The following is a 26,763-nucleotide window of genomic DNA, read 5'->3' on the forward strand; positions in this document are numbered from 1 at the left end:
GCTCTTGTTTTATATGTTTTATGATGGCAACAGTCAAATACCGCTTTTTGTTTCCTTTTTCCTAGGCCTAAGCTTTTCTCTGTGGCCAGGCTGAGTGCAGCATTCAGCCACCCCACACACACTTAATGATCCACAATTAAGTATTCAGTTTTTACCTAGTTGTTTGTTGAACAGCGCCATACATTCGGCGTCCCAAACCAAAGGATGCCTAGCAAAGCTCTCATGTGGTGGCTGCAACTCTGCAATAAACTAGAGCACAAGTCCTGTGACGAGTAGCTGAGGGAGCTGGGGTTGTTTAGCTTGGACAAATGAAGGCTTGGCGTGACCTTTTCACTCTAAAGATGCCTGAAGGGAGGGTGTAGCCAGGTGAGGGTCAGTCTCTTCTCCCGGGCAACCAGCAACAGGACAAGAGGACAGTCTTAAGCTGCACCAGGGGACGTTTAGGTTGGACACTAGGAGGACTTTCTTCACAGAAAGAGTAGTTCGGAAGAGGCTGCCCAGGGCAGTGGTGGGGCCACTGGCGGTATTTAAGGAATGGCTGGATGTGGCACTCAGTGCTATGGTCTGGTGACCATGATGATGTTCAGTCGTAAGTCGGACTCCATGAGCTCAGGGGTCTTTTGCCAACCGAACTGATTCTGTGATTCTGTCAGAGGCTCTTGCAAATAACGCTTGGTTTGGCCTCAAGGACAGCAGGGACAGGGTAACCCATCATTCCCGTTACTGAGCTCGCGGTGCCCAGACCCCGACTGACAAAGTGCCGCTAGGGACCGGTGAGCCTCGGTTTCTGGAAGCACCGAGGGTAACCAGCGCTTCCGACCGTCGGCTCCCGGACAAACCGAGAGCCGGCCGGGCATGGAGGGCGCGCGGCGACACCGACCCGGCACCAGCCGTTCCCGCGGCGGGAAAGGACGGGGCGGGCGCGGGGCCGCCCCCTTGTCCCGGGCTGAACCGCGCGGCCGCAGCGGGACCTGCGCGGCTCCACCTCGCCCGCCCTCGGCATCATCGCTCCGCGCCAGTACCGGGGCGGGGCGGGCCCCGTTGCCGGGTTACCGCTGTCATCCGCCCGCGCCGCCGCCGCGCTCGCTCCCTCTCGCGCCCGCCCTCCCCGCCCCCTCCCGGCGCCGCAGGAAGCGAGCGGATCCCGGGGCGCTGCTGCCGCCGCTCCCCCCACCGCGCCCGGCGTCCCCGGCCCGGCCCTGCCCCGCCGCCCAGCGTCCCGCGCCGCCGCTCTCCCCACATGCCGCAGAGCGGAGCGGCCGCGGCGCCGAGCCCCGCCGCCCGGCTGCCCCGCCGCGCCGCCCAGCCGGGGCCCTGACGGCCCCCCCGCCGCTGGAGCCGGGGCCCGGCGGCGCCCGCAGTGCATGAGAGGGAGAGCGGGGCGGGGGCCGCGGCCCGAGCCACTCGCCTCCCGGCCGGCGGCGGAGCGGGGACCGGCCCGGGGGGCGCCGAGGGGCGGCGAGGCGGTGGCTCCATGTGAGAGGACGCGGCGGCGCACCTGATCCGCCGCCGGGACAGCCGCAGCCGGGGGTATTCCTCGAGGGCCACCAGTCCGCAGCCCGCCCGGGGCGGGCGGGGGCTGGACCCGCCTGCCCCTTTGAAGTCACCCGGCCCCCGGCGGCAGCCCCGGGGCGGGGGGTGCAGCGGACCCCCTCCCGCCGGGGGAGGGGGCTCCGCCTCGCCGCCTGCATCGCCCCGCCGGCGGGAAGGCGCGCACGCCGCGAGCGGAGGGAGAGCCCAGCGGAGCCCGTCCCGAAAAGTGAGTGCGAGCGGGAGGAGCCGCCTTGGGAAGGGGCCGGGTGCCCCGGGGCTGCCGGCAGAGCGGGCGGGGGGCCGGGGCGGGGGGCGCGGCGCCGGTCGCCGCCGCTTCCCATGCGGCTCACGTTGCCGGCCGCGCACGGTCTGCTGCCCCGTGGTCCACGCGCTGCTCCCGCCCGCCGCGGAGACGGGACCGGGGCGGGAGGGAGAGTGCTTCGCCACGGCCCCCAGGCAGGGCCGAGGGCTCCTCCGCAAGTTCTGCCGCACGCTTTGTGCCGGGAGCGGCGGCCCCCGCGAACAAAGGCGGCGGGCGGGCGGGCGGAGGGCTCGGACCCCTCCGTCCCCTCCCCGCCCGGGGAGGCGAGCGGAACTGCCGCGGAGGAAAGTTGTGCAAGGTTGGGAACGGAGCGCACGGCCGCGATGCTGTGAGCCCCGAGGGTTTCAAACATCCCCCACCCCGCTCCCCCGTTTTCCTTCTTTTCTCTATAGGTTGAGTGGCTCCTAACAGACCCCGCGGCTGGCTCCTGCCCACTCATTTACATAACACTTGGGTGGAAAACGCAGCTTGTTCCTCTTGTCGCGGAAAAACGTTATTGAGGAGTTGCTTATTTTCCATGTAAAGTATTTTGAACCTGTTTTAAAAGCCGGGAGTAGTATTGGCTCTTCCTGTTTATCGGAGTACTTGCTGCTTCACGAGGCACGAGAGTGCTCTTGCTCTTACTCCAGACCTTACTCCGGGACTGGGGGAAGAAGGGTCTCGTTTGGGAGTGGGACTGTGTTTGCCTGAGTTCTCTTTTGGTTTGCTTTTTTAGCATTTCTGCCCCGTGCGTAGTTTCTCACTGAGCAAAAACTTGAAGTGTTTTAATGCATTCTTGTAGGTGTTCCAGGTTCATAAATATCTCAAAAAGATATATCACCTCATGTTTTTGAAATTACTTTTGTCAAGGTTTAGATCTTTCCTCCTACTGCGACTTGTATCTAATCAGTGTAGGTCCTCTGTTCAAGTTGAATAATTTGCTAATACAATGGTGTTGCTTTGGAAACATAAATGTTTATCAGAAAGTATGTGATTTTCATTTGCATTAACTGTTAGAAAAGCTCTTATAACAAATAACTTTTTAGTTTAGGGGAAGAAATCCTTTTTATCTTTAGATGTAAACTGACAAATTAACTTTACCTCCCCTTATCATGCATACACGCGGTACTTTGCGCAAGTTTTGTTCATTGGTTCAATGGAATTTGTTGTCTCTGAATCAGTAAGAGAAAGGAATGGTGTGTGATGATTTAGGCCAGGCAATGTTTTTAAACAGAGAGGAAAGCTACTCTTCTGTTCCTTCAAAGTAAACAGAGTTTTTAAAAATTGGGTGATATTTAATGAACATGTTTAATCTTCTGAATCTTTTTGTGAGGAGCACATGCAATGACTATATATACATTACACTTGATATAAAAGTAGCATCAAGCAAGACCTTATCTGCACTGCTGCTTTAGCCTTGTTTTATGTGGACTGTGTATGTCAGGTAATTCTAGAAAGACACAATAAACATTGCATGTAATTGCTCATGAAAATGCTCTTCCATAACAAAACACTGTGCTTTAGTGAATTTGTAGAAACTGAAGGATGGTTCAGTACTGAAATGCTCTATGTATTCACTGGATAGAAAAAATCTGTTTACTGGGATCACTGCTGTGGACATTAGGTTAGTCTCTTGTGACAGCAAAGGCTACAAAGATTTTAGGTATTTGTCTGATGAAGACGTAGATCCAGGCAGGCATGGAGACTGACTTACTGTCAACAAACTTCTTGATCTTGCTTTGTGATGGTAAAGCTGCTGGTTATTACACAGACTCTTCTGGCTAAATCAAGCAAGTACAGTTTAGCCCAGTCTCCTCTGTCTCTCAGTGGTCAGCAGAGGATGTTTGTGAAAGACTGTAGGCAGCACTAGATGCTTACAAGTCCCTGTCCCAGCACACCCTTCCAGTCGCTATCAGGGTGCTCTTTAGGGCTGTGTCATTCTGGGCGTTTGGCAACCCTTAGTGGCTTCCTCTTGGGTGAACGTGTCTGGTGGCTTTGAGGGAGGAATGGACAAGTCCTTGTTTTGAATAAATGTGTTGTCAGGTGTATTGGGTACCTTCTTATTCCTGTGTTAGGAGAGAGGAAGAATATTAAATCCATGTCTTTCCCTCACCTGCCATGGTTTTCTATGTAGTAGAGAATGAAAGATTTCTTTCAATGAAAGATGTCCCATTTTTCACTTTGTAAAGATTATTGGTGAAATAATAAAGTAATCAATTTTTGGCTGCCTTCTCTGTTCAACCAAAATCAATAAATAAATATAACAGCTTGATTAGGCTCTAACTTAAATGTTAAACTACACATTTACTTTTCTTCTTTGAGAACTTTGCATATGCAGGATGTTTTTTGTAATGAATGTGAGAGGCATTGTGGCTCACTTGTGAGGGGACATTTCTTGGACGGGGAAAGGGGAACAATTAAGCTGTTGCAGTGTTATGAATCCTGCCTGGGTCTTTGCACCAGTGGTTCTGGTTAGCTACTCCAGTGTTTGTCCTGTATCAGTGCATACACTGCAGTCATGTATTTTCTAATAGATCCTTGCTAGGTTTTTTTGTCAGTAATGTGGGGATGATTTATGTTTGTAAGGTCAAGTACTTCAAAAGTAAGGAATGCAGAGTAAAAAGAACTACTGCATTCAGTTTTGTTCATGCTCACTATGGCCAAAAATACATGTTTGTCTCCTCAAGACTGCTCTTTTTTGCTAAATAGACAGAGGTCTGTGTAATTCAGTAGCTCTTCTCTATTTTGTTTTCTTAGTGTTCTCTAAAACAATTGCAGTTATTTTTACAAGGGTGAAACAGTGCATTTTTTTCTATAATGTCATGCCTAACCTACCAGAAGACATCTTTTCCCATTTGCTGAGGCAAGTGAGGATGTTACTATAAGCTAGAGGATATAACACCCACAGCTGTTTGGTAAGAGGAGGTGTGTGAAACATTGTCCAAAACTAGCCTGCTTAGTTCAGGTAAGCTTTGCCTGAGTTTTGAGCTGAGACAGTTGGCTTTGCTTTGTGCTGGAGGATGAAGTGTTGGTGTGTGCTGTTTTGGTGGCACACTTCTGGTGGTTTCAGCAGCTGTGTGGTTGCAGGTAGCTGCAAAAGCAAGATTTGCTCTCAGCTCTTTTTCTCAATCCAAATCCCTTCATCATGATTGGTGGTTGCTGTTGCTCTGTGAACTAGCCGAATTTGTGTCGTTTTCTGACCAAACACAAATATGGCCATAAAATAGCATGGTATATTTTAATTAAGATATAAAATAGACAAAGGAAAAACTCCAACCAAACAAAAAAGTATGTGCCATTTTCAGTTTTGGCTGTAATTTAGAGTTATACCAGTGCTACGTATTTGCAGTGCTATTTACCTCAGCTTATATTGAAAAAAAAGAAAAACAATTTCCCTTTAATACTCTCGTAAAAGGTTGAGTGATGTTTGGATTTTTGTAACCCAAATACATTGTTATGAAACTAATTAACATATTGATGTACCTTAGATGTTTTGTAGGCAGGGGTCATTGGGATATGGAGGGGAAAAGAATGGGTTTCTTGAAATTGCTTGATCTGTGTTCTTTCTAAGCAGCTCCAGTATCAGAGAAGCCTGTTGCAGGAAGTGCGTGGCTAAGCTGGCCTAGGTGAGTCTAGTTTATCTTGTGACTCGAGACTGAGTGGCTGCCTACACTAGAGGGACGGTCTGAGGTAGTTAGGGTTAAGTAATGCTTCCTCTTCAAAGGCTGACTATTCAAAGTTGTCCAAAATGTGAATGTTTTGAAATGCTTTTTTCCTTGAAAACCTTTCAGGGGTGCAGATGGCGTGAGCTGCCTGATACTTCTCTGGAGAAGCAGCACTGGGAAGTCTGAATTCTTCAGCATGGGCAGGCTGAGATGAAGTGCACTCAAGAGGGCAGGGTATACTGCTGAACACTTTCTCAGCACAAGATCTGCCTCTCTACCCAGGCAGGAGGGCTGTCCTAGGGTGGAGCTGGGAGGCACGCACGTGCTGTGGTGAGGTCTGGCCTTGTGGAGCTGGAGCTGTGGTGAGTGGGAGGCTAGAGGAGGGTTGCAATAGAGTTGTAATAATTTCTCTTTAAACTCTTCATAAATGTCAATCAGTGAATCTCGCCACTCCAGAATCCTAAGTTATAATAATAAATTAAATTTTTCCCTTTCCAGTTCTCCCTCTTTACACATCTGACTCTCTTTGGAAATAAAAAATCTAAACTGATTCTGGCATAATCGTACTTGTTCCTGTGTACCCTTCACCTGTTCCTCAATTTCTTGATCCAATGTAAGAGCTTGTTGTTCTCCCTCTTCAGCACTTCATCCTTAAGAAATGTTGGTCTGGATGGCTTGGAATGTGGGAGGTGACCTGTATCCAGAGACTTGCCCTGTGTGTTTCCTTGGTGGGTTTATCCAAGAAGTTAAGGGTGGTGGTGGGGACTCAACTACACATGAAGTTTTGGTGTGTCCTTTTGATAGACTGAAGTATTCCTTAATTCGGTCATGCAGAGTCAGAGTTACTCAGCTGTGGCTTTGTGTTCTTGTAGGTTGTGGCAACAGCTGTGAATTTCAGAAGGACAGGAGCTGCAAACCCTGGGTGTGTGTTGTTGACAGTATCTACTTAAACTCTGCCCTCTTTGACCATCATAATGTCCTTACTGCACACATCAGTTCTGTGTTCTCCCAGATGCTGGTGGCTACTTTTGGAGAATGTGCTTTTCAGGATAAAGTCTACCATATTTTCTTAAAGGAGAATTTTTACATTTAGATCTGTTGTCGCGTGCAGGACCTGCCTATGCTTATAGGGAATTAGTTTGCTGTATTGCAAAATTGCATGTGACTATTACTGTCTTTATGTAAAATATGTGATGTGCTTTACAGGATAGAATGCGTATCCATATATATTTGCAGGAATGATAATAGTCACAAGGAATTCAGAACTGAACAGGCTACTTCAGGACAAGCTCCTTGTCTTACTAACAAGCCCAAAGCATCATAAGCCAATGGGGAAGAAAAGGTTTCAAGCTTTTCCCCAAGTTCCCTTTTTAGGAGGGTAAGCTGCTCAGTGTGATCCTTGGCAAGTGCAAGCCTTTTCAGCATTGTAGCATACTTCATGCTTGAGAAGTTGCTCACTAGCTATTGCAGTAGCTGCAAAATCTAGCACTTCTTTGCTAGACCTGACAGTAGTGGGTACATTACTTTTGTTGACTTCTTCATTGCCTAATAAGGCTTTAGAATATGCTAGAGAGTATTTTCTTTAGTGTTCAGGTCTGTAACCATTAAATAATGATAACCAAAACGACAGCTATGGATTCAGACCTCTCTGAGGAAATGTTACTCATCTTTTGTGGCAAGTGTGACCCCACACAGCTTGGCATAGTGCTGAATCTCTGTTGAAAACAGGATGTCTTCACCTTTGCTTCACTATTGTCTGTGTCTTTGCTAAGCTGTATTACTTGTGCCCTGAGCTCGGGCCAGTAAACCTGCAGTTAGCCAGGAGTGTCTACTTGCTGTTTATATCTTGTCATTTTGTTTTAATTCATGCAATGATACTGAAAGCAAGAGATGATGTAGCACAACAGAAAAGGACCCTGAAACTGTGATCCTGGAGATACCCTTGTCTAAGTTATTTTTAACTTTTGTTTCTGAGTTCTGCTGTGGCAGTTTCATCTGCTGTTGCCAGAGCTGATGAGTATGTCTGCAGATCTGTGGCATTTCTCTGAGTGGGTGGATCACTGCAATGACAGGTAACTTTTTTTCTTTACTACAGAGTACAATAGTGACAGTTTTGTGACAGTTTTTATGGATCTTAAGGGCTAATCTTCAGCATCCTTTAAAGTGTGCTAAGGCAAAGTTGCTGTGGTTTTTAGTGGTTTTATCTTTTTTTTTTTTCCCTCAGGAAACTTTTGACACTGTGTCTTTCTCCACATGCCTAAATAGCAGTCCCTGTTTGATCTTTCAGCACAAATGAGTTTGAAATAATCAATACGTTTGGGGCACACTGTTTAGAGATTGCTTTTCTCCTAACTTGCTATTTGCCTGCAAGAGTTGAGGAGCAGGGAGACAATGATCAGACCTGCTATGCTTCCCCCACCTGGCCCATGTTTAAAGTGGTCTGTGTAGCCAAGATGGGACACACACGACCCTTATGACAAGCTTCTGGTGGAAGGGGGCGGTTGCATCCCTCTGCTTTCATGGTGTGCTGGTTGTGTTATCTGTGGCAGCAGGTGGATTCTGACTGTGCTGTTGTGGGTCTGCCTAACAGCTAGACTTGGTCGCTGCTTGACTCACAGCTTGCTGTACTTCGTGCTGCCCTGCACTTGCCCCACTCTGCCAACTGTGTGATACACAGCCCTGAACAGCGGCTTGATGTTCATGGAACATGGCAAGAGTAGCATGCAGGCTTTGGTAGCCCCTTAGTAACGTAGTAGCAATGCTACTATGTTTCAACATCATGTATCTTCAGGGGAGTGATTGTACGTGTGAAAGAGGTCCCACTAATAATATCTTAGGTGGGCCCTAATACTCAAGTGGCTAAACTTTACATTTTGCAGTATTATAATACAGAAGTGTTTCTGTTAATAGCCCTGATAATTTCCATAAAGGCTGGTTCCTTAGGTTATCCAGATGATTAACCAAAATGTGAAAGTTTTGCATACCTGAGTGCACTACAACTAGGGCAGTTCTTGACATGGCTTGCTGTAGTGTAGCAAAACAACTTGGACATGCACAGTTACATTTAGTTTGTTTCCAGAACATCCTGCATTTTCATCTCATCTTCAAGGTCAGACTGAATGGAGCTTTGAAAAACCTGGTATAGGGCAAGGTATCCCTGCCCATGGCAAAAGGGTTGGAGTTACATGACCTTTAAGGTCCCTTCCAACCAAACCATCCCCTGATTCGATGATATCAGGTTGTGTATTGTATTCCCAGCTTTATAGCTTATTGCCATGGTGAAACTCTTGTTATTTTTGCTTTGAACTCTGTTAGGCTTGACTATTTTGAAATTAAGTAATACCTGATGTGCTACAGAAAAGAAGTGGGCTGATAGTGAAATAACTGAGGGTCAAACTTCAGCTCCACCATTGCTGACATTTGGCCTGGTGGGAGCAGTAGATAACACTCAGTGTGACTCAGGAGCACAGGCAGGAGTTCTGTTTGAAGAGTAGGGGTGGGTGGTGTCCCCTGTCATGGGGTGGGTGTGTGGCTGTCTAGTGAGGGGAGCTGCAAGCTGTGGTTGCTGCCTGCCTATGTAGGAGGTACACACAGTCATCCTGCTCAGCTTGTGGTTGTTTACACAGGCTGTGGGAACCTTTCAAAACGGTGCTGGGAATGACTGGAAAAACAAAAGCTTGTTTAGTGGCACAAAAGAAATGTTAACGTGTTGGTCCTTCTCATTCCTATTGTTTACACTGCAGTGTGGTGGGAACAAAATTGATAGCATAGGTTAGGCACGACCTAGCAAAAATTAGAAGGAGAAACTTATCATTAAACATTTTACCCTTCTTTCATAAAATAGCTTCAAATGTCACAAAGGTTGAAATGCTATTTTCACTTGTCCTTTGTGGGATTGTCATTTCATATTGCATATGACCTGCTTAGTTGCTACTGAAAGGAATGGCTCCCAACAGCTTCTCCTACCTGTATCTCTTTCTTCACCTACCTATTCATTTAATCTAAGTTTTTGTCAAGATTATTCAAATTAATTTTGTGCTACTGGTTTTCTATGATTTTAGTTGCCTGAATTTAAGTGAGAAGGGAACTAAAAAGCAGATTGATTTGTCTCAGTGTGACACAGAATGCGCATTAGAGCTGGTGTGTGGGACGCACAGCTGGCAGTGAATCCTTTGGGCACTGACTGGCCATTAGGTCGACTTAACTGTGCCCTGAAACCTTGTGGTTGTGGTTTGATGATCTGCTGAAATCAGTGTGGAGTATGTGCTTTAATCAAAAGGGCTGATCTTCTTCCCCCTGTCCTTTTTTTGCTTTTGTAGTTGTGCTGTCCACTTCTGAAATTCAGATGCATGTGAATCAGCATGAGTGCTACTCTTGCCTGACTTCTTAGCCTTTTCTGTAAGAAGAGAGTGGTATTCACCCTTTTAACAGCAAGACAAATTTAAGTAAAGTGTTTACAATCCTTATACTGAACTGTGGCAATATTGTCATATGTATCATGCTGTAAACTACATGCACGATGTAAACCACCTTCAGCTACTACTGCCAATTCAACATTTAAAATAAAGCGTGTGCTTGATCTTCAAAGGTTTTTTCCTCGAGTTCTCTTCATATCACAGTCATAAGCATGTCAATCTGGACAAACTAATCCTTTTATTCAGCAGAGCTACATTTAACTCAGTGATCAAAGCTGCAATGTACAGAAATGTTAGTATTCAAACAAGGGGAGCAAATTTTTCTGTGAGCAGTGGAGCTAACTATACCTAGTTTCCTGTGTATTTGTATCCTCTGCTGCTGTATCCCATCACTGCAGTAACAGTCCTGATTACTGTCTGATTATCTCCTGTAACCTCCCTTATCACAGTATGTCAGGTCCTACAGCCTGACTATCACACCACTCCCCATATAACCTACCTGCTAGCTGGTGTAGAGACAACGTGCTGTGGTGGTTGCAGAGCTGTGCAGAGCTACGCTTGGTGGCTGCTGCCAAAGGGGAAAGAAACTGCATTCAAGAATTCTACTGATTGTGAAGCTGAGAGTGTAACTTTTATTCTGTTCTCTCTGCCTATCAGTTGCCATCTCCAGAAAAGCAATAGGATTTCATTATAAGGAGTACGTATCTTTCTTTTCAGAATCACTTTTCACAAAGATGTCCTGTGGCACTGAAAAGTTTAATGTATAAAGCTTCAATTAGTTCAGTTCTTTACGTTATTTGTGATGCTTTAACCCCAGTTTAGTTGAATATATTATTTTTGTTATAAAAATCCAGATACACTCGAAGCTCTTAGTGCTTTTTTTCTATAACTTTTCTTTTATATTCTTCTGCGTCTCTCAATTACAGTTAACATACCCAAACTTTCTGATGGTTTTTGGCTTTCTCTTTAAGATGCTTGTTACTAAATTTCACCTTTTTTGACTTGAACTATATTTGAAACAATTTTTTGTGCCTGCCCAGGAGTGCTGAATATTTACAAAGTGCCTATTTGAAATGCTGTATTGAGTTTGTAATGTACAATTTCTAATATTCTTCAAAATATTTAATGCACATCCTAATTTTTTCTTTTACTGAGTGTTACTCTTCTATGGACTGTTGAGGGTCAACATGTTTCTTTCTGAATTTGTTGTTAAGATCCAGAAAGTTGGTGAGTAAAACATTGATCTGGGCAAACAGTGCTTTGTTGATTATTTTCTTTGTCTGTCATGTGTTACCCATGGTTAGACTACATGAAATTCTTAAGGTTCCTTCTCTTATCCTAACCTTTATAGCTTTTATGTGAATGAGTTTTGCCACTTTTTGCTTTCTGGACTGTTAGGCAATATGTATTGCAGTTCTAGTGCAGAATTGTGGCCTTCTGCTGTTAACCCTTTTCCGTAAATTAACAGACCACTTACTGCTTTTTCTTTTGAGGCTTTACTGCTGGCACCTAAACACAAATGTTTTCCCCTGAAACCAATATTAATTTTACATAATGGCCTCTTAGGACTTTGAGGAAGGCTTTTAAAAAGTCTTTCTTTCAGCAATTTCTCCCTAGTTCACTGTTATTATAAAATTCTACTAGAATAAAAAATCGTGGTTTCCTTTCCAGAAACCACGCTGTGTAAATTCTCTGATATCAACCTGCATATGTTTTACAATCGTATTCTCCAAACAATTGTTTCAGCTAGCTTGCTATGCATGAATGGCTTATTTGTTTGTAGTACATTAAATCATATTTACTGGCTTTTTCACATGTAGGTAAGTACTGTGTTTTCTCACATTCTAATACTAGGTATTTTTAGTAGGAGGTGAGTGTAATTTTTATTATTTATAATTTTTTTTCTCTTGTTCCCATGGAATCACTCAGTTCTGATTTCTGCTATTAAAATGAGAAAATGCAAAAGTACCACATTTTCTCCAGCTGAGATGTTGGTAGTTTAGGTTTGTTGGCTCTGTTCTACTCCCCCAGTTTGTGTAGTGGAGTGTGGTGGCAGCTGAGAAACTTCTGTGCTCAAGTAGTCTTTCTTACACTTTGAATGCACTCCTTACACTAGGAGATCTTGAACTCGGGTGGCGGAAACACTGTGAGATGTGCAGTGGAAAGGGAACAAACAGGCTACAGAGGTCTCCCTAATTAGTGAACAGGCTGATGCCTGTGACACAGTCCTTTTTTTTTTTTCTTTTTTTTTTCTTTTTTTTTTCTTTTTTTTTTCTTTTTTTCTTTCTTTTTTTTCCTTTTTTTTCTTTTTTTTTCTTTTCTTTTTTTTTTTTTTTTTTCTTTTCTTTTTTTTTTTCCCCAAGAGGAAATAAACCTGCAAGTAAACCCAAAGTGAGTCATTTAGCTTTTCTCTGGAGAAAAATGGCAACTGGAACTGTTCAGTAGTAGAACCATTCTGTTGCCCAGTAAGAGCTTGCACAGACACAGTGTCTAGGAGGCAAAGCCATGAGACTGCTGTGGCTGTTTTAGTGGAGAATAATCAGTAATGTTACTCCAGTAGAGATATAATTGTAAAATTAAAATACTTCTACATTTTAATTGAAATGTTCTGTTTTAAACTGTGTTTAAGAAATAGTTTAAAATGTGTTCTAGAAAAATTGGCCCACAGGATCATACTGGCAGTTGTTCTTTCTGGCCTAGTATTCTGTGTTTGATAGCCATAAAAGATAAAATCTTGTCCAGGAACCCAGAAGTTCCCTAATTCTTCACATGACCCATGTCAAAAAAATGGATGTGTGGGGAACATTGAGAACAAGATGAATTTTAGATGCTTTTCATTTCATGCTTGTTCTCCAGCTACTTTCAGTTATGGAATCGCTGAGCCAGAGGTTGTTTCTCTTTATTCAGAAATTCTTTAATGATTTCTCTTCTGAGAACTTGTGTAATTTCTTCTTGAGCACTTGTAAAATTTTTCATCTTCATTGCATCCTTTTGCAACAAATCCCACAAACCTGCTTGCCGTTGCCTGAAGAGTCACTCGTGTTTTGGAGGTGGCCTTCTCCTTGCTTCCTTCTCCTGGTTCCTCATATTTGTGTTGCAGGGTGCAATGAACAATTACTACTATTCTTTGCCTTTCATGTCACTTGGCACAGTCCCTTGAAATGGGGATCTGTGTTCCTAAAAAGACCATTTTTTCAGATACTAGTTCCTTCTATGTTTAAGCGCATTTTTCTGTAAGAGCTCACCTCTGTAAGATGACAGATGCTCCTTCATTATGTGTTTTTTCTTGTTCAAATGTAGAGGTGCTGTTTGGGTGCCAGTGCTTACTGGTGTTTCATCGGTGAAGTCAGCTGTACGAATGGCACTGCATCTGAAGTTTAGGCTGTACTGGAGACACGTTTGCTGAAGAATTGCTTGACCTTGAGAAAAATGACGGGTACTCAAGTAAGGGTGAGGAATTCTCACTTGTGTCTCCAGGAAATGGCAATTCCTGTCTAGTTGTTTCTGTGGTCATCTTTTAACGTGGTTAGAACATCAGCTTAGCAACTCTGAAGTTGCACTCTATTGATGTTATGGATCATGAGAAAATAAATACTAGGATCTATCTGAAACGATAAATAGCAAGTTTCCCGTGTTAGCATTACAACTGTTGCAAACAGGCAGAGCAAACAAAAATTCAGCTCTTGTAATTGAAATTTTCTTTTTGGTCTGTGATGTTAAGAGCACATTGTGAACTTCAATTTTATTATCATCCCATGTGAGCACTTTTGTGAAGAAAAATAAATTTAATCCTTGTTGGTTTTCTGTGTGCCTCTAAAGCCTTTATTTAACCGAGTGATTTGTAGATCTATACAAATAGATTGTGTTTAGGAATAAAAATCTGTAAGAATAGATAATAGAGTCTATTTCTTAAACACTCCTATAAATGTATACACTTAAAGAATATATTACTTATAGAAATATATAGAAGGGTTCTGCAAGCTACATCTTGAGGTGTTAAGGTGCTAAAGGCATGTAACAGTGTTTGTTTACAATACTGGTTATTTAAGTTATCTAAGTATAATCATAACAGGCTTTTAAAAAATTTTGAAGTTTTTTTTAAATCTTAAATTGATTGCTATCATGGAGGAAAAATCTGAAGATACAAGACTGCACTGCTACACTTGTGAAGCATTTTAGCTCAGTGGTTAATTTTCTGTTGCCACTAGTGATAGGCTATCATATTAGCTCTTGTGGAATACAGGTGAAGATAAGGTAAATGATATCTAGGTTTGATCCTGGAGTCTCTGGAGTATACACTTAGATTTGGCCATAAGAATACATGTAGAAAGCTATGCACTTAGATAATGTTTGCTGCATCAGTAGCTACACATGTAAATTTGTCAAACTTTTTAGTCATGTACTTTTGTTGCCTCAGAAAAGAACTAATTGTCAGTTTTCCATTGATAAAAAATCATTAGTCTAAACCTCTGTTTATTTACTTGTAAGAACAAGAAATTAATCTCTGAAGAGTGGGACTTTTCAAGTATGCTTAAGTAATTTAGGAACATAAATTCCACTGCCTTTGTACTGTGAGAGGAGTAGAATTGACCTGAAGGAGAGGATTAATTTTGGAAGTCCAGCAAACTGAAAAGTGCAGTTGATCACAAATATCAGGCAGTGTATTGTGGTCTTGGCTGATTCTTGTTCGAATCTGCTCAGCCTAAATGAATATTAGACAACAGAATTGTTGGAAGACCTGATCAGGTATGGGCAGAGAGAATTAGCAAATTGTGACTTCAGGACTTAAATAGGAAAATATTATGTCTAAATAATTTTTAATTGCTGTTTGAAAATAATGCGTATCCTCTCTAAGAGAATACAAGAAAAATGTTGTGTTATTCTTTAGGACAGTGTCTTTGCAGTAGTTATTGTTCTGCTGTTTTCTTTGCTAGCACATGTCAGTGGTGCAATAGTAGGCAAAATACTCCAAAGTTCAAAAAAGCTTTCAGTGAAAACCTTAGAAGATGGTCGAAACTTTACAATTAATAAAATTTGTGCTGTGAATTTTAATGATCATTTGATTGCCTCTTGACTACTCACTGATTAACTATTTGTTTGGCAGGAACTAGGAAGTCTGCAAAACTTGCTGTATGACTCGTTTCAGCTATCACTTGTTTTTCTGTGCCTTATCAGGCTGCTTGACAACTGTTTAATTGAAAAGTTTCACGTGCTATTGAAGTGTTATTGTTAGAATAAGAACTTAATTCCAGAAGGAGGATATAATCTCCTGGCTTGATAGTGAGAGTCACAGTGTAGAGGGAGGGATGCTATCTCCATCCTAGATAGCAGACTTGTTTATTTTATAAATATAGATTATTTTTTGCTGAATAGCGAAGGATATAACTTTGGCTGATTGTACATATCTCTGAGTAGGAACAAATATTTTACTGTCATTCTGTTACAAGAACTTCCACTGAGAATTCAAATGCTATATCCAGTGTAACAAGTGGAAATCTTGTTCTGGAGAAGTTGCAGTAATAAGGATGAACTTGCATTTTTTTTGCTTAGGTTGTTATGTGTATAAAAAAATCCAGTAGTTGCAGTGTGCTTGATGAAAAGACGCAGATGAGAAATGACAGCAAAAGAATGACTTCAGATTGCTTCTAGAAAAGGCGTGTTTCACTGTTAAATTTCAATAAGAGTACGTATACCTTTTCCCCTTACATACTGTATAGCTTTATTTTCTGTGTTAAGACCTTATGCAGCTTCGATACTTGTATATTGCTGCTAGGAAAATTGTCTTTCCCAGGTTTTAAACACAGAAGTTTAGAAGAAATACCTGCCTGGCCTTTTTTGTCTAGCTGATGGTAATTAGATGGAAATTGGCTTTTTTTCCCCTTCCTTTTTGGTGGCCCAGTCTCTAATCACATAATAATGGAGCTACTTGTTAATGAAGCAAATCTAGAAATTGTGAGTAAGGGAGGAGACTTCATTTAATGCTTTCAAGGATTGCTGGGATCGTGCAACCAGTCAAGACAAAAACACTGATGTTGTTTGGAGGAAGATTGTGGCAATTGTCATGTTAGTGTTGTTTATTGAGAATAGTTTTAAACCCCCTCCTGATAGCAACGCTGAGTGTTGGGGATTCAGGTTCAGAGTTTGTTTCAGTTTAATTGAAAGCAGTGGACAAAAGTGCTAACAGCGTTTTTGATTTTTGCTCACCATAGCTCTTCACATTTTTGTTTGTCAAATCCAGATGAATCTTTGAGTCCAAACTGAGCGTGCCCATTGAATGATTTTGTTCTTGTTGTGTGTGGTTGTGGTGGTCACTAATACACGTTGTCAGTGATGCATAGGAAGCTTTACATAATGCATTAATATGATGAATTTGAGCTCTTGTAAGGGGGGAATCTCTTCACCAAAAGCCCTAAGTGTTTCTGTTGATGAATAGGCAGGAAAGTTTGTGTCACACTTGCTGCATTTTGAAAAGTCAACACAAAGGTATTTTACTATCAGTTTAAGGAAGTGGAGAAGTTAACAGATTTTAGAACTTCTGAGTTAGTGATTTTTAAGAAAGCACAGTTAAATGCATTCTATGAGGTTTCTGATGTTTCATAGACTAACAAAAGGTTGCTTTATTAGTAGCTTTAATGAACAAATCGCTTTATTGGCTTAGACATACTGGTTGCTTTGTCGGTCTAAACAGCTATGGGTTCTTGTTTCAATTCACCATTGTGCTGGAGTAGAGAAGTGATAGCCATTGACCTTCTGTTAAAGCACAATAAAAAGTTTTTTGTGAAGAAGGAAAGTGTGCAGGGAAAAGAGCAATGCAGTGCTGTGTCTTGAGTTCAGCAACGTAAGAATCAAGAGACCAGGTACCTCTGTTGCTTTTCTTACTAGATGGCTCAGTATAGTGAACCACCTGAAACAGGAAAAGGCAGGACTGACTTTCTGAAGGGTGATTTTTCATGCAACCTGCATGTAAAGAAATAAGGTATTTGTGTCATAACTGTAAGGAAACATATTGAGCAGGTACTCATTCACTTCTAAATGGAAAGTGTATTAGACTTAAAAAAAAGTTCTTTTTACTATTGATTGTCTGACTTGTTTATTGTTTTATTAAGTGATTAACGCATGACTTAACTATAGCCTATGGCTGAATTAAATGACTTTATTTGATTTCTTGAATTACTTCCTACAAATTTATTTAAATGAGCAAATAGCTTATTTTTTCTCCTGGCTGTATGCTTAAGACAGAAGAAATTTGTTAGATGGTGTAGACTTTTGTTAATGATAATAATCAGCTCTCAAAGTTGATGTCTGTGAGGTAGGTTGCTATATCAGGTGGGATGACATTGCAGTAATTTTTGTAGTTATCAACTTGTTTTAAAAATTTACCATATTGCTTGTTGAAGATGAGAATCTTTCTGTAACTAGAATAATAGTGTTGCAGTAGAAGTGGGGGATTCAAATAGATTTGCTAAATACATTTACATTATATACCACATGAAGTTATAATCATGATTAAAAGGATTAGGGACTTTCTCTCTGAAAGCATTGTAGAAACCAATTTATCATTCTCTGTAAATACTTTTTTGTTAGGGATGGGGCAGTACAGTGCAGCATGTTTCTAGCTGGCTGGTTTCTAGTTTGCAGATTTGCACTTTGTCATTTGGTAGGAGCAGCTGCTGGAATATACTTTGCACTTCAGTTACACTCTTGAGTTTTGTTGTAGGTATTGTATTGTAAGCTTGGTGGTTATGGTTGTTGGGTCTAGTTTGTAGTGGTAACTATTTGTAATACAAACAGTGTCTCTAAATTACTTTTTTTTTTTTCTCATGAAGCAATTTTGTACCCTAATATGCTCCTAATTCCTCAAGAAAAACATGTTTTCCCTGCATCAGTTTGGGGAAGACTATGACAAGCAGAGAAACTGTGCATGCATAAATTTATCTAGATTTCTTTTTTGAGATGGTTGTTGCTATAAACTTGTTTCTGAGATTAGGAATGAGATTGGGGGAGTTTGCATTGGACTGTGTTGAGGAGAAGCAGCCACAGTGAGTATGTGTTGAGAGTGTGTGTTGCTGGTCCTGGTCAGAGGGGACTTGGGTTGCCGTCATGCTCTGGTTAACAGCTACAGCTCAACAGTGCTATTTACAGGAAATACCTTTGGACTTTCTTTAGTTCTCTTCTGAATCCTACAGCATCGACATGCCACTAATGTAAAATTTGCAGGGAGGAAACTTAGAGCACGCAAAAAAGCACATTTTTTCCTTTTCCCCTTCCTATGAGGAGCTGAGTAGCATATTTGATTGGCACTGTACACGGTTTCCTCTTGCCTGTCTCTTCTGGATACTGCCTTCGTGCTTTTCCTCTTTCTCTCTGGTCTTTTGGCATGTGCTCGAGGTTTGTTTTGCTCTCTAGTGCAGTCTTGGTGCTATCTCCCTATCTCCTTTTGTCTGCGGTTCTTTTCCTCTACCACTTTGCTTGTCTAGTTCTGCCCTCCCACCCTTGTTCTGCATTTTAATATTGTTGAAGTAGTTTTGTACCTCTTCAAAATATTTGCTTTTCCTTTGTGAGCATAAAAATTAGTTGAGCCAATCCTGATTTTTAAAGGAGCTGCTCCTTCCAGAGGTTGTGTTAGCACCCCCTTTGACAGCTACTCAAATATGTTCCTCAGCAATTCTGTACTTGCTGATGGGTGTATATCTCAGTTTCCCAACGTGCAAATTTTAAAGGTGACTTAAGTCCTCAGTATTGTTTTGAATCAGTTAAAGTAAAACAGTTGACTAAACACAATTCGTATTTGTAAATTTTTTATGTCCAAAGTATCCTTATGAGTGATGGGATTGAAGAGGTGGTGGAGTGTTGCTATGGTTTTCGGACGGCACAGAAATAACAACATGACTCTCTATGATGGTAAAGATGAGAGCAAACTTTATTCTTCTACATTCTACTTTTATAGAGTAGTTCGGTACAAAGAACATGATTGGTTATTCAGCGTCTACACTCTTTAGTAAACATTTCTTTCCAGTAAACACGTTGGAAAAACACCACCTGCAGATAGTTTCTCACTTCCCAAGGTTTGTTTGAATTCCTCCTTTAGATTTCTCAGGCTAACATGAGAAAGTTGCTCACTTGCCTTTCACACAGACACTAGCAGAGCCTGAAGCCTAAATTCAGACCAATGTCAGGCCCACAGTGGAGCTTCAAATAATATGTTTTAACCCTTTGTACTACTCTGTGGAAACTTGGGTTTTAACAGTTCCATTGGTTTTGAAGCTGTGTTGATGTTATGACTGCGCACCCGTCTGTAACTGGAGTATGTGATAGCAATTGATGCCAGCTGTATGTGTGAAAGAAAACTGGCAATTCTGGTGCAGTTTTCATTGGAAAGATAGCTTAAGTAAAGGTAAAGCAGTAAAACAAATTGAAGAGTTTTAGCTGTCTAGAACTGTGCTCCAGTTAACTTTTTCATTATACATTTCTTCATCAATATCAGCTTCCTAAACATCCATCTCAGTATTGACTGGCAGCCCACAGACTGCATATATTGAAGAAAGAAGATATGACAAACATCTGTTTGTTTTAAAACCAGCAGCCATCTGTGACATACCATTTAATGTGTACTATATAGCCCTTAGATATCACTGCATCTGCAGTAAGGAGAGTGTATTTGGTATTCATCTTTCAAAGCATATACCTCAGAACACTATTCCTCAAGAGAAATAGTAACATTTTTGACTATCAAGCAGAAATCGGCTGTAATACAGCAAGAAAAATCCCTCTAGTGGCTTAGCATTGTGGCTTGGAATCCACACAGAAAATGATTGAACAATAGCAGCTATAGTGGAAAATGGTATGTGTAAGAAATTTCAACACTTTTCCTTAGCTTCCTAATAATCCCCTACTATAAGCAGAGCCAACCTTTTTTTTAGGTGAATTTGCATCAAATAGTACCAGGCCTTGCAGAGCAACAAATGCAAAGCTTCCCAATGAATCTTCATCTCCCTACGGTAAATATTTGTTCTCCTCCTCACTAAAATCAACCAAATCTATGGGTCTTACATATTCACACACCTGAATGAAATATATTCAATGTAGGTCACCAAGTGTAGTTATGGGAGTAATGGGAGGGAAAGCAAATAACTGCTAAGCACCAAAGTGAACACACATCTGGAAATGAGAAAAGACCTAACTAAACACTCTATTTTTTCAGAAAAGCAAGGTATCAAGAAAAAATGGGTAGTTGGAGTTTTAACCAAGGTGGGCCTAAAGGAACATTCAAAATCTGTGTTTTTAAGTATGTGTTTATGTAGACTATCACCTCAAAAAAGGCGCTTTGTGAAATTGCATTAATTTTCCCACTCCTTTAAATCTTCAATATATCACATGTAAATAGTAACTGTCTATTCTGCCCTTCTTAAATGACAAATGCTTTTTAACTTTGGTCATTTTCCTAGAAAAATCTCCATTTCACAAGTTTTCAGCCTCCTCATATTAATTAAAATAGTCCAGATGAAATCAGAACTCGTATTCTCAACTTGAGGTTGTTCTAAAGGCTGCTCTCTGTCTTTTTGAAATCTGGAGGTTTTCTGTGCCTGGTCTGTTCAGCTGTATCAGTTTGAGTAATAGAAGAAGCTTTATAGGTGAGAGCTTTAACACTTTACTGGACCAAAATTGTTGTCTTAGAAAACTCAATTTCACTTAATTTGAGCAAAACATTAACCAGGCCTTTCAATGTTCAGCTTCCACAGTTTAGGTTCTAGTTCAGCCTTGAGTGATACTTGGGCTCATTTGGTTTTCATAGGGCTTCTGCCTTGCTAATCAGAAGTTATTTTTAACTCACATAGCTTCCTTTTTCATCAGTTTTTTGGAGGTGGAAATGCAGACACAGAGCAGTGGTGGTGTGATAGTTGGAAGAGCTGTTCCTAGAAGCTATTCCTAGCTTCTACCACTGACTTCATTTGAAATTCTCTTATTCAAGAACATACTATTCCATTTTATGCATCATACTCTATAAAATGAGAGTAGACATCTGTCAAATGTTTTGAGGTCTTTGGATAAAAGCTGTTCTGAGTGTTTGTTCAGGGGCTCACAGTTTGTGATGCCAGTGTAATAGTACAGTTTTATTTCTTTGTGAAAAAGAAGCAGCATCAGTAGTTCACCTTTCTACATTGAAAGGGCAGCCTGTAATTTATGTGATAATCTTAAATTAGTATGCTCTTCAACATACATATAACTATTAATTGTTTAATGGGAGCAGTGACTTAAATTGAATTAGTAGATTTACTGAACATTAGATGCTTTAAGGAAACAAGTAGCTATATATTTATAAAGTGTTCGTGGCACTCTTTCAGCAGGAGCTAAATTTCTGTGCTGTTGATGTTGTTGAAAATATACTTAATGAAATATAAATATTGTTCTCATGTAATGAATGCAATATTCAAAACAGAGCCACAAGTTCCAAGTGAGATGTTACTCTGCTGGATGGTACACATCTTAATGTTTTCTCACTCTCATGGAAACAGCTTACTGCTATAGTTGCTGCATTAATCCATAATCCAGTAAAGGGGATTTATTTGAGGGGTTGAAGGCAGAGAGAAGAAAAAAAAAGTCTCTATAGTGCCCTATGGGCAACAGTTATCTAAAAATAAGATGGCACTCTTGAATGACTCTGTGTTTGCCTTTTTCAGTGTTTGAGACATACACATTAAAGTTTCATGGTACTCTGTAAAAAGTTTACCAAAATACTTCATTTTCTGAGAAGAGATTCAGGACTTTCCTCTTTTCTTTTGAATATGGGATGTGCCTGTATTTGTAAGATGGCCCATTTGTGCTTTATTTTAAAATGTGCAATTCCTGTGTCTGAAATGAATTTCACAGAACAGCCAAGAAAACTTTCTAATTTTTTAGTGCTTGAAAATTTCTCATGCTAGAATTATCATTTAACAAACTAGTGCTTTACTCCAATTTCCAGTGTATGGTTTAGATAAGAATAATGATATTGAGCTCTTAGAAGATATAAAAGCCTGGAAATCATTTGGTGCTCAGATACACATATTTTTCTGTGGGTCAAAATAATTCAAACAAAATGTTGATGTTTTGAACAGGTTTAAGAGTATGTGTATGATTCAGTGGGCTAAATTTTGGTTTTGGCACCTATCGTCATGTGATGCAACCAAAGCCTTGAGCTGTGTACAAAATACTCGAGCCTGTGGGCTGCAAAGAGAAGCCTGTAGACATCACCAGAGTGTAACCCACAAAGCACTGGCTGGCTGAGACTGGAAATGTGCAAAAACTGAGCCCTGGTCTCCAGCTCCTCATTCCTCTTAGCTGGCGGTGGACTAGTTCTAAAAATAGTACATGTTACAGATGCTCCTGTTACCACTGCATGAAGGAATAAGATCCTTCTGCTTTGTGTGGGTAAAATTACAGTCCCTGAACATGAGCAGAAGCAGAGCTGCAGGAACCTGGTCTTGGTGGACACCGGTGTCTGGAGCACATGAACCTGCTTCTGGTGCTTGTCAGCTGGCTTATGTATTGTTTCTTCAGAGTTCGCAGCTCTTTGAAAACTGTCATGCTGATTTAAACAGCAGGCAGCTGGAGAGTCTAGCATGCAGTATGCCATTAGACAAGATTGACTTTTTTCCCTTTATTTAATTTTTGGGAATTGGTATAAAGCAGGTCCAGATTTTTGGAAGGAAATATTAATCAGATTGTAAAAATAGAATTCTAGCAAAGACAGTAGTCTTTTTTTTTTAAATGAGATTGATCAATTTAAAGTTAGTTCCATTTTTTTTACCCATTTTATCCTTTGCTATTGAAGTGGTGCTTACTGGGGGAGAGTACTGTATCCCATTTAAGTTTTAATTCTTTTCTGTTTGTTCATTCTGACTGCTGCTATTTTATAAAGTCAGGCAGAATGTTTTGTTAGCAAACAAATGGGAAGTATAAAGCAAGCAGCCCTTCCTTTTCTAACAAATGCTTCCATTATTCTTTTTAGTAGTTAGAATGTTATGTCATGGGCCAAACTTGAGTTGATAACTTAAGCTAGAAATGATAATAAAGTCTTAGCTGTGGGAAACGGATAAAGTTACTGAGAAAATTCTTACTTTAAAAGGTGCCTGGTGTCTTCTTCAGTGTTCCTTTTTTTTAGTTTAGACTGGCTTTGCTAACACTTAGAGTAATGCTGTATTTTTTTTTCTTCTGTTTTTAGTTATTTTCGGTGAGATTGGAGTTTAGTATTATACTGATATTATCTTAACTTGAACTGTTGTTAATTGTTGGCTTGTACTGTAAAGAATTGAGTTTTAACCAGTTAAGGTAGAATGATACATTTAATAAGTACAATATTTATTTTCCTGTTTCAATACTAATATCATGAAAATATTTAGATGGCCAGAGAACGGAAAGATCTTGGAGGATGGCTTAACACTACTGCATATGATTCTGGATGCAGACACGGATTTATCTGTTAATCTGAATATCTCCATTTACTAGAGTATGATACAAAATGCTGGGTGTCTGTATGCAAGTTACCGAGCACCTGAGACATGTTTTCATGTTTTCAAGATTGTCTCAAGAACTGCCTGTCTGTCCTGTACCTTGTGGCAATTCATTCTTAAAATAATGAAGGCCTGGATCAGCTGAGTGATATGTGAGAAATTATATATGTGTGTATATATATTCATATGTTTGTGTGGATACTGCTTCCAAGGAGTCCACTGGATTCTGAGTGTACAGTAGAATGACAGGTATGCTGCTGTAGACCAGAGTGCTTATTCTATTTGTGTCTCTCAAGTTTTTTTCATCTCACACATCTGTATGAATATACCTTTGGTAGGAACTCTTATTCAAGACCATGCTGAGCAATTTTTTGGTGCTTATCTACTTCACTGATGTTATAGTTGCTAGAAAGCAAAAGTTATTCTGGCAAAATTTATTCTGGCTGCTGGTACAAGGCAAATAAACAGAATCTCTAATTTTCCATACCTGGTCCTAAAATTAGATTGTTCAAAGAATTTGAAAGACCCTGGGGACTGTTAGGAGTTGCTTTGACACTGCTCTTTAATCTTATGCAAACTAAATCAAGCAGAAAATAGAACTGCAAACCCTCCGTAGTATCAGGGACTGATTGCTATGTTCTTCAGCTCTTTCAGTAGAACACTTGACACCTTACCTCTTTCGGCATTGTAGATTCCCATTGCTGTAAATTTAGCAGCCTTTCTGCATATATCTACATCTGCGTTGCTCTGTTAATTTTCTTTGTAAATCCTGGTTTGAAGAGAGGTGTGGAGAGCACTGCCTTAGAACAATAACAGAGGATAAGTTTGTCTAACTTTGTTGATTTAATAGCTTGTAAGCTATTAAAGAACTGATATACAAGGTCAGTAATAAACATTTCCCTATGCATTAGTTTTTCTTTAGTCTGAGAGAAAATAATGTTGATTACCCCTACCAGGAGAGGTGAGCTTGTGTCTTTGAAAGCAGCATTGAAAAAATGCCTTGCCATTTGTGTTTACTCTCTCTCCCATCTGCGAAACAGAATTGTGTGAGTAGCTTGATTCATTGTGTTGGAGCCATTTGGGATTATCATGAATTATTCGTGGGAACTGTTGCGTCCTGAAAAGTTGTCTATTCCAATGTTTATACAAAACTAAAAGGAAAATGAAAATCCTTTACAAGCAAGATATCACTGGGGGGGTAGTTTCAGACAGATTCTAGGAGAATGAGCCCTCGATGGGATCAAAAGATCAACATTAAATGCTTCATTAATGGCCTAGTAATGTTTTCTATTTCTTAGTGAGTGTGAGTTTTTATAAAATTTCTTGTTTCTTCTCCTTCAGATTAAAGAGGCACCTCAGGGGTGCTGTTGAAGCTTTCTTGAAGAAAACTGGGAGAACACATGAATTAATGTGTAGGCTGTTTTGTTGCTTCATGTTTCCACCAAAGCCATCCTAGTTGCATCCACATTGTAAGCCTACACAGGCATTCATAGATATGTAAAATCATTCATCTTTCAAACAGGACATGCTTAATTCATTACCTTACCACTTTATGATTGTCTGTGTAGACAGATGAAAATGCACAAATAACTTTTAATCTTTCACAGTGACCATAGATTTAATTTTTGTACATTTGTAGACTTGAAATTTTTCTCACTGTAGCTTTGTATGTATGGTATGACACCCATTTGGTGTCTTCGTGTTACTGCTAAACTGCTGAAATAATTTCCTCCTTGTCCAGTAGTTGGTGACTTCTGTTCAGTTTTGTTTAGTAGAACTGAACTTACATAACCATGAAGAATAAATTCAGATTGCGCTGAAAATATCCTCTAAGTTTTGTTTTGAAAGTTTAAAGGCTGCACAGATAGAACTGAGGATCTAACTGGGATCTAGAATTTCTATTGCTGTATATAAGATCAGAAAAGAGCATATCAACATTCCCACTCTTATTCTCTGTTACCAGCTCTGATAATCACCACCTGCTTTGATCCAAAATTTCACTCATCACACAGGAGCTATACACCAGTCTCATTTCCTCCTTCACTATGAAAAGGAAGAGGAAAGATTTAGCTCTGAAGCCAAGGTCGTCTTGATGGACAACCTAAAGCAGTTTGTTCACTTCCTCTTTTCATGTGTAACTGTACTGCTGAGAAAATAATTTTGGCATACCATGAAGATTTTGCATTATGTATGGATTGGGAGACAGAAGATCTCAGAAATATGCAGCTGAGATTCTATGCCTGTGGCAGTGTGGTAAGGATACTCTTCTGTTTTGTCCACAAAGTGTTGCACTCAAAAATGCGGGTGTTGGTCAGAGTTCTTAGCAAGATTTTTAGCTTCCTTGACTCCTGATAGGCAACCTTTTGTTGCCAGATTTTCTATGTCAGCTGTGATGTTATTAATAGAGAAGTACACAAGAGGGGCTCCACTTCATCCGTGTTCTGGTTTATCATCCATCTACCTTAAGCTTTGCAGTAGTTAGCTGTGGTATATATTGCTTTTGCATGTGGAAAATAAAGCACACTTTAAATATTGCATAATGATGTTCTCTTCTGTCATATGCCCATAGTGAATTAAGTTGATGAGAAGCAATGTGCTGAACTGATGAGGGGAGAAAAACCTTTATCTTTTGTAGATATTTAGGAAATCTGTGTTCTGAAGGGACTCACTCTGTTTTGCCTTTTCAGCTTGGAATAGCATTATTTATGTTTGCAGAGAATTATGATTAAAATACAGTTAAAATGAGTTTATTTTCTGTTTCAGGAAGCCACAATGCCTATGAAGTCTGCAGGATTTCCTCCTTTATCTCCACTAAAGAGCACTACCAGCTGTGCTATAAAGGCCTCTCCTATATTCAGTGAAATGCTGATTGGGATGTGACAGTCTGTCCTGGATAAAATGTCACTAGAAATTGTATTAACTTCCTGTTGCCTTATCACATGTGCTCATTAAGAGAAATTAGGGGCAGAAGGGACTTTGGACTTCAAGACAAAAATCTAGACGAGCATCTCATACTCATAGAATCACTGAGGTTGGAAGAGACCTCCAAGATGGACTCCAACTGTTAATCCAGCACTGCCTTATTCACACTAAACCATGTCCCCAAATGCCACATCCACACACCTTTTGAACATTTCCAGAGATGGTGAGTCCACCACTTCCCTGGATAGCCTATTCCAGTGCCTGACCACCCTTTCAGGAAGAAATTTATCCTAATATCCAATCTAAACCTCCCCTGTTGCAACTTGAGGCAAATTTCTCTGGTCCTATTGCTTGTTACTTGGCAGAAGAGACTGATCCTGACTTTGCTGGAACCTCCTTTCAGATACTTGTAGAAAACAATGACTTTGCTACTGAGC

At 40.8% G+C, this 26,763-nt stretch overlaps 1 protein-coding gene across 1 annotated transcript in view; it reads left to right on the forward strand.

Annotated features, from left to right (window-relative positions):
* The first annotated feature begins 1,625 nt into the window (after positions 1–1,625).
* Positions 1,626–26,763, forward strand: part of LOC134564110 (F-box/WD repeat-containing protein 7) — a 177,495-nt gene continuing 152,357 nt past the window's right edge. Inside the window, exon 1 of the mRNA XM_063422750.1 lies at positions 1,626–1,759. The gene's annotated coding sequence lies outside the window, so the exon portion shown is untranslated. The remainder of the gene's footprint in view (positions 1,760–26,763) is intronic.

Source organism: Prinia subflava, chromosome Z (genome assembly GCF_021018805.1).
Source record: "Prinia subflava isolate CZ2003 ecotype Zambia chromosome Z, Cam_Psub_1.2, whole genome shotgun sequence".
Lineage (NCBI taxonomy): Eukaryota > Metazoa > Chordata > Aves > Passeriformes > Cisticolidae > Prinia > Prinia subflava.